The sequence below is a fragment of the Zea mays genome, chromosome 1 (assembly GCF_902167145.1).
Source record: "Zea mays cultivar B73 chromosome 1, Zm-B73-REFERENCE-NAM-5.0, whole genome shotgun sequence".
Classification (NCBI taxonomy): Eukaryota; Viridiplantae; Streptophyta; class Magnoliopsida; order Poales; family Poaceae; genus Zea; species Zea mays.
The window spans coordinates 39369100-39382636 of NC_050096.1; the positions used below are offsets into that span (position 1 = coordinate 39369100).

Genomic DNA, 13537 nt, shown 5'->3' on the forward strand with positions numbered 1-13537 from the left:
CACTCTTTACTCATACACACAGCCGCAATAATGGGTGATAGACGTGATTGGATGTATGAAGGTTTCAAGAAGGGTGGATGTCACACAGGTGAATGGTTTGCCAAGACGCAAATGTTTCTGGACTATGCAACTGCTTTGTCATAAATAGATAATATTAGGTGTCCATGCAATAAATGTAGAAATATGACGAGCCACACCAAGAGGCAGGTCACACTACACCTGTGCTCACATGGTTTCGTGCCAGGCTATAAGGTCTGGTATCTCCACAGTGAAGAAGTTGAACGAGCAACATAAGTAGAAGTTGATGACGATGAAGATGATGTTGATAGGATGGATCAGATGCTTGAGGATCTGCAGCCTGAACTAGCCCCAGATCATCATGATTCACCTACACCGGAGGTTCAGAAGTTCTTCGACCTCCTCAAAGCATCAGAAGAGCCTCTTCACGGGCACACTGGCGTGATCGTCCTCGAATTCGTGACCCAGCTGATGTCAATCAAATCCAAGTTTGCATTCTCAATTAATTGTTAATAGGAGCTTGTGGATTTGATTAGCGAGGTTCTTCCTACGGGTCACAAGATGCCCAAAGACATGTACCAGTCTAAGAAATCGCTTGAAGGTCTTGGTATGGAGTATGAGAAGAATGATGTTTGCTAGGACAACTGTATGTTTTTTTGGAAGGAACATGGCAGAGAGCAGAAATGCTTAAAATGTGGGAAGTCGAGGTACGTGGAGCTTGTAAATGAAGATGGGGAGAAGATGGTGACAAAGGTTGCACATAAACAGCTTCGGTACATGCCTCTCACTCCTAGAGTGAAACGTTTGTTTCTCTCGAGGAAGACCGCTATGCACATGAGGTGGCATAAAGATTGTACGGACATACAAGATGGGTTAATGGTGCACCCGTCAGATGGTAATGCATGGAAGGCTCTTGACAACTTTGATCCAGACTTTTCCAGCTATGCAAGAAACGTTCGTATCAGCTTGGCAACTGATGGTTTCACGCCGTTCAATATGACCGCTGCGTCGTATTCATGTTGGCCTGTCATTGCCATACCGTACAACCTTCCACCTGCTCTTTGCATGAAATATGAGTTTATGTTCCTATGTCTTGTTATACCTAGGCCTGAGCATCCTAGCGTACGCCTCAATGTGATGCTTCAACCACTGATTGAAGAGTTAAAGAAGCTATGGCAAGGTGTGGAAGCCTATGACTGCTTCAAGAAGCAGAAATTCAATCTTCGTGTTGCATATATGTTCTCGGTTTATGATTTTGTGGCGTATGGTATTTTCTCTGGATGGAGCGTACATGGTAGATTGACGTGTCCTTATTGTGCTAAAGATACAGATTGTTTTTGTCTTAGTGCTGGTGGCAAGATATGTTACTTTGATTGCCATAGATGTTTTATACCCTTCAATCACCCCTTTAGAAGGCAGAGAAAGGAATTTAGGAAGGGCACCATCGTCACGAAGGGACCGCCCAAGCGACGTAGTGGGATAGAAATTACAGAAGAGCATAGGAAACTTGTCCTAGACGAGAGTGGGAAAAGGTATCAAGGTTTTGGTGAGGAGCATAACTAGACTCACATATGTGGCTTGTGGGAGCTTCCTTATGCTAAGTCATTGATTTTGATGCACAACATCGACATCATGCATCAAGAGAGTAACTTTTGCCAAGCCCTTTAAATACATGCATGGATTTCCCTGATAAAATGAAAGACAATGACAAGGCACACATGGACTTAGCAGTGATATGTGATCGTCCAACCCAAGTGCTTAGAGAAAACGGAAGCAAACCAAAAGCTGACTATTGTCTGAAACCTAAGCAACAGAAAGAAGTGATGAAGTGGATGAAAGATATTAAATTCCCTGATGGTTATGCCGCTGGTTTTAGAAGATCTGTGAACTTGAGACAATGAAGATGAATGGACTGAAGAGCCATGACTTCCACATAATTATGGAGAGGCTCATGCCTGTAATGTTTTGTGGGTACATTTCCGAAGCTGTGTGGAAAACGTTAGCTGAAGTTAGCTATTTCTACAGACAGTTGTGTGCTAAAGAAATCAGAAGAGATGTGATGGAATAGCTGGAGAAAGAGGCACCGGTGCTTTTGTGCAAATTGGAAAAAATATTTCCACCGGGTTTCTTCAATCCTATGCAGCATCTCTTTATACATCTTCCATATGAGGCTAAGGTCGGTGGTCCTGTTCAGTACAGGTGGATGTTTCATATAGAAAGAGCATTAAAGAAGCTTAGAGCAATGGTGGGCAATAAGGCAAGAGTTGAATGATGTATTGTAGAACAATTTAAACTAAAGGAGGTATCACACTTCACAAGTTGTTACTTTGCAGAAGAACATAATGTATTTGCTCGAAAGAAAAGGTACCATGATGATGAACGAGAGATGCCTCTGTGTAGTGATCTTTCGATTTTTCAGACAAACGGCAAAGCCGTTGGTCCACCCAAGGCATATCACCTCACTATGGAAGAACAAAAGTCTGCTTTACTGTACATGTTCACGAATATGCCAGAGGTGGAGAAATACTTTGTGTAAGACTTATTTCCTTAAATTGTTCATATGTGAATTAGTTTATGTTATCAAATATCTCATGTCATACAATAATATTTGACAGCGAGTTTGATGAACAAAACATGAGGTGTCTCGGTAGGCCAACAGCGAGAGACATAGACAAATTGCGACGTGATGGTATGCATGGGCGACCTAATTTCATTATGTGGCTTCGGGACCGTGTAATTCTTAATTATGTGGCTTCGAGACCTAATTTTAGTTAACTAATATTACAGAATTTGCTAATGCTTTGTGGCATAATTGACAGTTTGGGGAGGAAATGAATCTGAATGATGACTTACGTCAGTTATCTATTGGAAGTGTAACTGCCAAAAGCTATGGACGTTACGACGTCAATGGATATCGCTTTCGTTCAAGCATTTTCAAATCAAGTCATCCTATGGCCGCCACTCAAAATAGTGGAGTAGTTACTAGGGCAACCGACATGGAAGGACACGAAGGCTGCTATTATGGGAAAATAAAAAATATAATCGAGATTACATTTGCTGGAAATAAGCCTTTAGCGCTAGTTTTCTTTGAGTGTAAATGGTATGACCTGAAGTATTATAGGATCGAATTTGGGATGACACAGATCCAACCTGAAAAATTGCTTCAAGGACACGACACGTATATCCTTGCCCATCAAGCAGACCAAGTTTATTTCTCGACATTTCCATGCAAAAAGTTGTCTACATGGAGGGTTGTGTACAATGTAAATCCCCGCGAACGCCTATACACTCCTGGTGAGGACGAATATCAAATTGGTCACCTTGAGCAGGTTGATGAGATGTTTCAAGAAGAAGAGTTGCCAACTAGTTTTCATATTGATCCTGCATCGGCATTAGATTCACTAGTTGCAGACGTCAACGACTTAACTTTTCCCGAGAGAAGGAGAAGACAACCTGTTAGGATAAAAGTTACATGGCGACCTCTACATAGAAGAGAACAAATAGATCCTGATTTTGATGATATTTAACAAGTAAAGTTGTTTTGTTATTTCATTTGTTTATATTTTTTAAGGATTATGTCATTTTTGATGCACTAATGAATAATTTCTTATTTTTTATGCAGGATGCCGCCAAAATCAAAGAAGTCAGTGAAGAGGTTGTTCAAGGGTCTGGGCCTTTTTCAGGGCAGTTCTTCGAGCAGCAGCAGACGTCGAGAGCTGTTGAGCGCGGTACATGGAGATGAGGTAACATATCTTGTATAACTAAATTTGTTTACATATTTACAAATAAATCTTGAGTTGTATGTACCAGGATGAGCAGCACACTGAGGAGCAGCACAATGAGGAGGAGCAGCACAATGAGGTTGAGCAGCACAATGAGGAGGTGGAGCACAATGAGGAGGTGGAGCACGCGACATGGGACCAGGCTGCACAGCATCACCAGCCATGGGACCAGTGGGACCACCAGAGAGAGCAGCAACAGGTGTGGGACTAGTGGGGCCAACAGGGCGAACCGGTTGACAACCCGATGGATGATGGCTCGGGAGGCTCTTAAGCGACACGCACACGTCGCTCAAGAAAAAGCCACTCAGTAAAGCCTCGTCACGCGATAGAGCGAGAGGCTGCTAGGACTTTAATCATGCCACATGGAGATCGGTGAGTGTAATATATTAACTTATATAACTATTATGTGTATTGTTAATGTTTTTGTGTAATGCATGAATTGGGAGGACCTATCCTTTGACGGCAAGGGACACCACACTCAGGTTAACCTCACGTTGGGTTCTCTTTGCCGCCTTCACTACCCTGGTATAGTGAAGGTGTCAAACGGTGATACCGAGGATGAGGTGCTCGTTAGTACCTAGGACGAGTACAAGTTTAAAAAGGAACGAAACCACACCGACAGACAGGTACTTGTGCGTAATGACTTTTGGGTATGAATTCTTTATTGTTTTTGTTATGTTTCTTAATATTGTAATTCTATGACTTATACCATTGTATTTGTATTCTTTATGTTGTAGCTTCAATATCGGTTGCCTGACAGAGAGGATTACATGGGGCACGCTGAACGTGTGTTCCAAAACAATGCAAAGAAGCTAGTGAAGGATGCCATATACTATGCAAGAATTCAGGCTACAAACCTGTATTTTCAAAAGCATCCGGAAGAAGCAGTCCCCTTGAATAAAAAGGAAGGGTCCTCAAAGATATATTTGACTGAGGATCAATATCGTGAGGTTAGTATTCAATTTGTTTTACCCTTTTTATTGATTGTTGTGATTGATATAATATGTAACATTGTGTGTGCAGGTGATGGTTCCATGGATGGCGCCCGTGCCTGATGCGTACTATGCTTGGTGTCGATATTGGGCTTTCGAAGGCTTCCAGAAAGCGTCAGCGCATCACAGACAATGTCGAGGAACCAATCGTAACCACAAGTTTGGCGGTGACGACATGCTACGAAAAGCTAAAAGAATGGTAAGTTTGATCTAGCTATGTCGATCAACAAATAGTACGATTGCTTATGAATGTTTTTTGTTTATACAGGAAGCTACGAGTGGCCAAAAGCCTAGTGACATTGAGGTCTACCAGGAGGGCCACAAAGGACCAGACCCTAACAACCCTGACCAGCTCTGCAACCAGACAACCATAGATCAACTGGTGAGTTTTGGCCCAAAAGTACAAACGTTCAAAGTATAGAAATTCCTGCATTTGTAAGGTTGTGAATGATGTATAGGCGGCATATGGGGAGGAGATGGTTCGTCGCCATGGCCCTGACTTCGACTGGCGACATGAACCGGTGGATCCCTCGGTGGTGTACGCAAGTGGTGGTGGCAAAGCGCATGGATGGTAAGCTCTAACTTATGAAATTATATGGTTGACACTAAATTGATTATGCAGTAATCACAATTTTTGAATCACTTATAGATACACACTCTTCGACGGATTCATTGACTCGTCATCGGTGAGATCTCAGAGGACGGGTTCGTCTTCCCGTAGCTCATGCTCTCGTCGATCGAACGAGCAGGAGTTGGAGATTATGAGGATGCGTGAAGAGATGAGACAACAACACGAATTTATGGAGGCTTGCAATGCACATACCCAAGCGATTTATCAAGTGAGTATACATAACCTGAACTCTAAATTATTATATTTCAATACAACATCTTCAATAGTAACACATATGTTTAACAGTTAATGCAGCAACTGGGCATGACAACAAATATTCCACCGCCACCACAATGGAGCCAGTTTGCAAACACACCAGCTCCTCCACCATAGTTCAACACCCCTCCGACACATATACCTGCACCTGGAGATAGGGTACGTTTGATAACTCTCGATTAATTTATACACTTGTATATTTTTTGATATTTGTATTAAAAATGTTGATATTTGCTAACTTGCATAGGTTACGCCCGAAGCCGGTGGTAGTGGGTCTGATCTCGCAGCAGGGACTAGATTTGTTGACTCCCTCTTTGCATTCCCTCCTCCTGGTGGCGGCAGCGGTCAAAGCTCTAACCACCCAAGTGGTGGTTATCTCTAAACACTTGAACTCGTGCTCGTTATGTTTTTAACTCGTGGACGTTATGTTTGTGTAAATACTTGATCTTAACTCGTATCTGAAATGTTTGTGTAAACACTTGATCTTAAGTTTGTGATGTGTGAATCATATCAATGCGTTTGTGATGTGTATGTTCATGTGATGATATATATGTTTTGTCATATGTTTGTGATGTGTATGTTCTATGTATGTTTTGTGTGCAATTGTGGAGAAATACCTAATTTGGTGTTGCTTTTGCAGAATTATAGGTTAACTCCCGTTGGCCCAGTTAATCCCCGTCGGTTTGACCATGGCCGACGGGAATTAACTATTAACTCCCGTCGGCCCAGTTAATCCCCGTCGACTGGCCTTGTCGACGGGAGTTAATAGCTAATCCCCGTCGGCTGCCCAGGCCGATGGGAGTTAATAGCTAATCCTCGTCGACTGCCTGGCCGACGGGAGTTAATAGCTTATTCCCGTCGGCTTGTACTTGGCCGACGGGGATTACTAATTCCCGTCAGCCACCGACGGGAACAATGTTATCCCTGACACCTGACAGGCAACGACTTGAGGCCGAGGGGAGTTAGCCTATTACCGACGGGAATTAGTTACCCCCGTCGGTTTTTAGCCGACGGGAATTAACTGGATTCCTGTAGTGACGGTCGTCGGGCTCGGGCGTCGCGTCGGGCAAACGGGATGGCCGAGTGGGGTCCCCGGTGGGCCTGGCTAAGGGTGTGGCAGGGCCCACCCGGACCCCCTGTGGGTCCGCCCCTGACCGTGATGCCCACCGGCAATTCATGCCTCGCGATGCAATCCCCTATGGATCTAATCACAGACCCATCGTCGTCGCGGTGATCCCTGAAGTGGTGGCTAGGGGTGAAAATGGAAACGATAAATTTCGGATACCAGGAATCGTTTTCGAAGTTTTATCGAAATTTAGGTCTAAACGGAAATGAAAAACGGTTACCGAAAATACGGAAACAGGATCGGTAGAAAAAATCGGAATCGGAAACGTTTAGCTCTCTTCCGATCGTTTTCGGAAATTACCGTTTTTATTCGGTATTTTACCGTCGGTAATAAATTCGGTATTTTTTAGAAAAATGTAAAAAACCTTAACTGAACTTTATAAATTCATAATAAATTCATGTTAGCTTAGAAAATATGAAACTAATTCTATTATTTTCCTAAAATCAAGATCTATCTAGTGGTATATAGTTTAGAATCGCTTGAAATTTTTATAAATCTTATTTATGTTTTATTACCTATTATTACTCTTGATACATATATTTATAACTAGGTGAGTGCCCGTGCGTTGCAACAGAACCGTATAATAACATGATAACTTATGTACATATGTGTTATACTGTAATGAGAAAATATTTCGGAATTCATTTGTGATCCTATCCATACATAAATTTTGTTATTTTAATCTAATAACATACATCTATTCCATGCTACAGATTTTTCTTCTTCTTCGTTCATCCGATCATGGTGCGCTTCCAGACCCGTTGCCTCACTGTTTTGCAAAGAGTAGAAAAAAAGTCATTACTCACATCAGTGCAGCTAGCAACGAAGGCCATGCACTGCCACAGGGGCCGACAAGACCATGTCATACCTTGAGCGAGCTTGTTCTGGGTGGAACACCATTGCTTCGAAGCCTTTCTGACTTTTATTGACAGAGGTCACATATATGATTCTTAATGTATAGCTTCAGGATCCAGGTTGTTTGAAGCTAGAAATACAAACAAGCATACCAAAACGTTTCAGTTAACTTACTGCATCCATAAGATCACGAATCTCAGTGTCCTTCAGTGTGGAACCATATTTTCTCAATCCTTGTTTTAGTTCATCGTAGGTAATTGCGCCACTGTTGTCAGTGTCCATGGTCTGGAACATTTCCTTCAACCCCGCAATTTCCTCTTCTAATAGGCTCTCTGCTATTACCTATGAGAATGAACACATATAGTCAATTAGTTCAGCGTTGCACAAGCAAGCAACCTTAAATGTAACACAATGTCAGATAAGGAATATTAACTAAGAACTGTTGGGGTACTATCTTCTGAATTTGCGAATCAAAGTTCATACAAATCAGGCCTAAAAGAACTGCACTTACTCGCAAAGCCATTTTCTTCAACTTATTCATTGCAGAGAATTGCTTAATGCGAGATAAGACAGTTGGATCCAGTGGACGGTCAGGAGCTACTCCATGGTCACGAATCCATGGATGGCCTGTACACAAATTCAAGTGTCATCTTTTTATCCAACAGTTGCAAATACATCATGTGAACGGATGCATTGCGGTGTTAAAGAATAACAAATCAAATAGTATAAAGTGGTGAAAGAAACTAACATAGAACTTCATGTGCTGTTAAGCGCTCGGCAGAGCGAGGATTCAGCATTCGTCTTATAAGATCTTTTGCACTATCAGATATGACAGGCCACGGATCAGAATCAAAATCAATGACACCTTTCAATACAGCATCAAATATTCCTTGTTGTGTTTCTGCAATGTATTCATTGAAAATGTTAGCTTGCGGTCTAAGGGGATAAAGTTAAACATCCTAAAGAACTTAAGGCAAACATATGAAAATACTACGTCCCGATTGGTAGGGCTCCTCCAAAAGAAGCCATACCAAACGGTTTATAAAAAGAGGAATTGTTTGCAACCGTTTTTTATTATATTATATATAAAAAAGAATGCACTCTTTGTCTAGTTAGAAAAAAACTGAAGTTAATGACAAGATCAAATGCCATTAGATCAATATCTTGAAGGACAATATCAAAGAGCACAAAAGTAATTTATCCATCTGGAGGCCACAACCTATATTAACATATAAACTAAAAGTTGGCGAGAATGTAAGAACAAAACAATAAAAATGGTCGAACCTTTTTCATCCATCAACATTCCAGAGAAGACAAGTAACAAACTGTACACTAGATCCTTATCCCCAACATCCATACTTAATTTAGCTAAGCTATCAACCATCACGAGTAAAATCTGCAAGATGGGGAATAATAAGTTAATTTGACTGTGAATGCTAATATTACATGGACATATGTATATCATAATCAAAAGAGTTGTAACCTGGTGTGCTTCAGTTATAACTGCTGGTACTGGAGCATTGGAAATGATATGCCCAAAAGCTCGGTATAGTGCTAATCTACAATTGATAAGGATTCTATCATTTTAAGAGATTATAATTGTGCAAGCTAACAATACACAAGCAGATCTTAAATTAGTAAATAAAACATATAAAATAGCCATCAAGATGCAATAGCAACCAATTGTTCTACCATATCATTTAATAATGATGTTACATGCAAGGAAAATAACTTCCTTTTTACATTGTGCAAGGAAGATGGTGTTATGTGGTTTTTGAACAGTTCCACTGCCTTCTTCGTTCGATAGGCACAACCGTCGTTCCCATGATAAAACATATAATTACCCATCAAACTGGCTCTACAAGGATCTAGTCTTGATAAACTTTCGACTGGATGAATCAAATTGAATTATGGATGCTAAACTTTTGTATTTGAGATTGTAAAGCATCCACAAGGGCTAGGAGATCTTCTTGTTTGATGGCAGAAACAACTCAGCTCATGGCTTCTTTTATGCTGATGTCAGCATCTGCTGTTGAGATTGTAGCCATGGCTATAGATGTCACTTGTTGATTCTATCATTCGCCTCAGGTAGCGGTGAATCCTTTACATACTGCCTTAGTCATCAATCACAATAAAGTTCAGGTTAGTGATATCGCCTAAAAGGAATTAAAGCATGAGCAAAGCAATTTAAAATTATTTTCCACCCCCAAATTATTCAGATCCTGAATCATATTGCAGCTAGTGATGGAGGATCTAGATGAGAACGAATAGGCAGTTATGCTATAAACAGTGCCAGACATATTGCAACTAGTTATGGTATTTAAGTGCTCCATTGCTTAATGGTTTAGCTGGGAATGAATAGGCAATAATGTCAGATATATCTAAACTGACATTTTAGAGGTACATGTTAATAGAAAAAATATCTACATTTTATTCCACTGATTCATTTCAACAGCAGGCTTGAGCACCTATAAGTCTCGGCACGGCCTCCACTTGGATCAACACGCATGTGAAGAGATAAATCAAAGCCTCTAGAACTGCAAGGTGAAGATATCCAAGATGAATATATCCAAATGGCCATAAACAGTGCCAAAGAACCGGATGCCGTTGATGAGGAAGGTCACTCAGACCAAGGAAGGGATGATTCAGCTATAGATTGTTAAGATGTAAGCAAAACACTGGTATATAAGTTCTGTTGTATCGTTCTTAAACTCTGAAACCATAGAAATTTCTCTTCCGAAGATAGAGCACAACATGCCAAAATGAAACTGACCTGAAGGCAGACTAAGCAGTGCTGCTATGAGCTACCAAAGCATACAACTGAAAAGAAATGTACATCGTGTTGAGACTGAACTAAAAGAAGCAAAACTGGTATTTCTCCCTTTTCCCTTTCTTAATAATACTTACATTTAGACTAACATTAAAGGTTAGGTCCCGAGACAAGCACCAAGTAGAATACTCACATCTTTCCAGCTATGGTCAAAAAAATGAATGCAGCCGCTCTAGCTTCAGCAAGGATCAACATACGACCAATAAAGCATACTATTTTAGAAGTAAAAGAAAACAATCATGAACTAATACTATGACCCTATCATTATAAAATGTCAAGTGTATTGGACGAAACATTTTTGGGTTGCAGAAATAGTGATAACCTTATTGCCTCTGCTACCGTTGTTCTATAAAAATTAAGATCGGCGTTCAGAGTAGCATATAATCAAAATTTATTGGTTCACATGTTCAGGTACTAATAAAATCCCATCTAGATTTAATGTTTAGCATAATTCCAAGTACTATGTATGTGCCTGTGTGTTGCCGCGTGAGTTAAAAATTAGTATAAAATATAGATATAGAATGATAAATATCGTTGTGATATGCACCGCACAAGAACAATTAGGAACAGTTAACACATTGGCATGTAGTAGGTAGCAATACACATAAATTAAATGAAAGATTCAAGCTCCATTTTTATTACCGACAAACAAATACCTAGGATATATGAAGTTTGTTTTCTCAGTTCCATTCATGTGATCCTTGAGAAGTTGAGGACGATGATACTCCAATCTCCATCAGTATAAGTTCCTTGGCACCCTCTTTGGTCACCTTTGTTCGCTCAAACTCTAACTCCATTTATGTTATTGGCTGGCACGAGGGTTCTCTCTCTGCTTTTGCAAGACCTTTAAAATATGGATCAACCAGTGCCTGATTGTACATCAATGACAACAGAAACATCACTTGTGAATTTTAAGGTATAATAATGGTTGTTTTTCCTCATGCTACTCAAGTACCTCCTTGCCCTCTCATTCCGAACATATAGTAGCAAAAGGATCAATGCTTGCCATTTGGAACAGTTTAGTTGAACATTAAGCATGAATGAGAAAGCATACTCTAGGAACTGTATGAGTACCCAGGAGATCAGTCATCAAATCCAACTGGTGGACCACATTCTTTCCAAGGAAACAAAGGCTTCTGAGTTAAAATCTCCGCAAAAATGCAGATGGTGAATACTGCACAGAACAATGAAATGAAAATGAGATACTGAATTCAATAGCACAAAAAGAAAAAAAGGATAGGATAAAGCTGAAATAACATTAGTCCCTAAGGAGAATTGCAGGCTACTGTTAATAGTAATTCCCACACCTAAACAACCACTCCTATAGTTAATGAGTTAATCTGTGACTTCCTCTGCAAGCGATACCTACTATATCTATGCCTAAGTTAGTTCCAGATACAGATAGTGACAAATGAGAGTTTGAAAGCGCAGCCCCTTGCCCCAGGTGGTCAGCTGTATTTAGATACAAAGTTAAAAACAATCAGGCAAAACTCAGTTCCTTTCTTCATTAGATATATAATTTACAACTGTACCATTTCATTTGACTAATAGAGAAATGCCTAATACATATTGATGCCATATGTTCAGAGTTGATCGATGTATCATTGTACAGTACACTTAACTACATTTGTATATGAATAATTGACCCGGTAGGCTGCCTATGAGGTGTATAATCTAATAATCCCAAAAATGTTTGTTCAATCAACTCATCCCTGCCTCTAATAATATAGCCCATTGCTAGCATCCTTTAGACTTTAGACACCATTGCCTTGACTCTAATACAGCTATCTTGAAGTCTACTGGTATATTATTCTAACTGAGCTCATCCATCTACATATACAATCTCTCTAGCATCACAAATGTAAGGTAGACGATACATACCATTTCACAAGCTTTATAGGGTGGGGTCAGCTACTTAGACTTCAGCTGGAGACCATGAAGGTTAGCAGCTATCTTCTTTCCCTTTTATTTTCTGCTGCAAGAATTTGCGATTTTGCACCTTAAAAAGAACATATTTTCTAAGAGAGAATCTCATGTGGACATGATCTGCAGAAGAGAGGAACACTACCATCTCGCACTAAACCTTGCTCCAGGAACTTCGATTGAATCCGTTCATCCCGGAAAATCCCTGCGAAAATTGGCTCCACATGCCTTTGAACACAATTTTAAACCAGTCCAAATAATGCACAAATTATTTACCTTCAAAGACAATTTCAGAACAGCCTCGACAAACTCGAAGTTATTACTTAAGGAAAGTTCATGAATGAAATCACTGTGAGCATTGTTCTCACCAGCTGGGGGGCGAGTTCCTCACTCTGTAGATGAGCGTCGACATCACCTCGGCCTAATCTTGATGCAAGCAACAAATGTGGACCGTGAGGACGGACAGATAGATCAAATTGAAGCACAAGCTAGCTTAGATAGAACTTTGAATAATCATGTGGTAGCAGGTGTTTTGATCGATCATAGTGAGTCACTGGGATCTTTGAATAATCATTGCTGCTTCATTACTCTTCCAAACAGGGGTTATAGGAGCCATTTTATAAAACTTTGAAATATCTTCATACAAAATTCCCATGGAACTGTGATCTCTGAATGTTGGCAGAATCCTTAGCTCTTTTAATTGTTGAGATCAGAGTTCAGAATATTTGAAAACCTCACAAGCTTTGTAGCTACATCACCATCAACTTGTGTGGAAATAGCAGAATATACTCATGATCGACGAAGCAGATAAGCAAGATGACATACTCATGATCGACGTAGTTGCATCACCATCACCTTGTGTCATGTCCATGCTCTGGCCTTTAAAAAAAGATAAATAAAAACTTATTCCCACCCTTGTGATCTTCTAAAAACCCTAATTTATACGATTTAAAATGTTGGAGGAGTCAAGAGTGAACTATCTACTGAGCATCTACGATTAATACAGACCAAGAATAGTAGAACACTACACAGGTGACATGCCCAACTTTAGTTGTTGAGAGGATAACTGAAAATCTTAAACTATCTTATCTTACCTCACCATCATTGTTCTGAGATAGGGGAACA

At 40.3% G+C, this 13537-nt stretch overlaps 2 pseudogenes across 2 annotated transcripts; both read right to left on the reverse strand.

Annotated features, from left to right (window-relative positions):
- Positions 1 to 8167: 8167 nt before the first annotated feature.
- LOC542227 (Calcium-dependent protein kinase pseudogene) lies at positions 8168 to 8566 on the reverse strand (annotated as a pseudogene). The gene is made up of 2 exons (NR_159968.1): positions 8408 to 8566; positions 8168 to 8286 (listed from the first exon to the last, which is right to left on the reverse strand). The product of NR_159968.1 is annotated as a Calcium-dependent protein kinase pseudogene (transcript).
- Positions 8567 to 9001: 435 nt separating this feature from the next.
- On the reverse strand, positions 9002 to 9194 carry LOC113664103 (uncharacterized; annotated as a pseudogene). The gene is made up of 2 exons (NR_159967.1): positions 9143 to 9194; positions 9002 to 9055 (listed from the first exon to the last, which is right to left on the reverse strand). The product of NR_159967.1 is annotated as an uncharacterized protein (transcript).
- Between the last annotated feature and the right edge of the window lie 4343 nt (positions 9195 to 13537).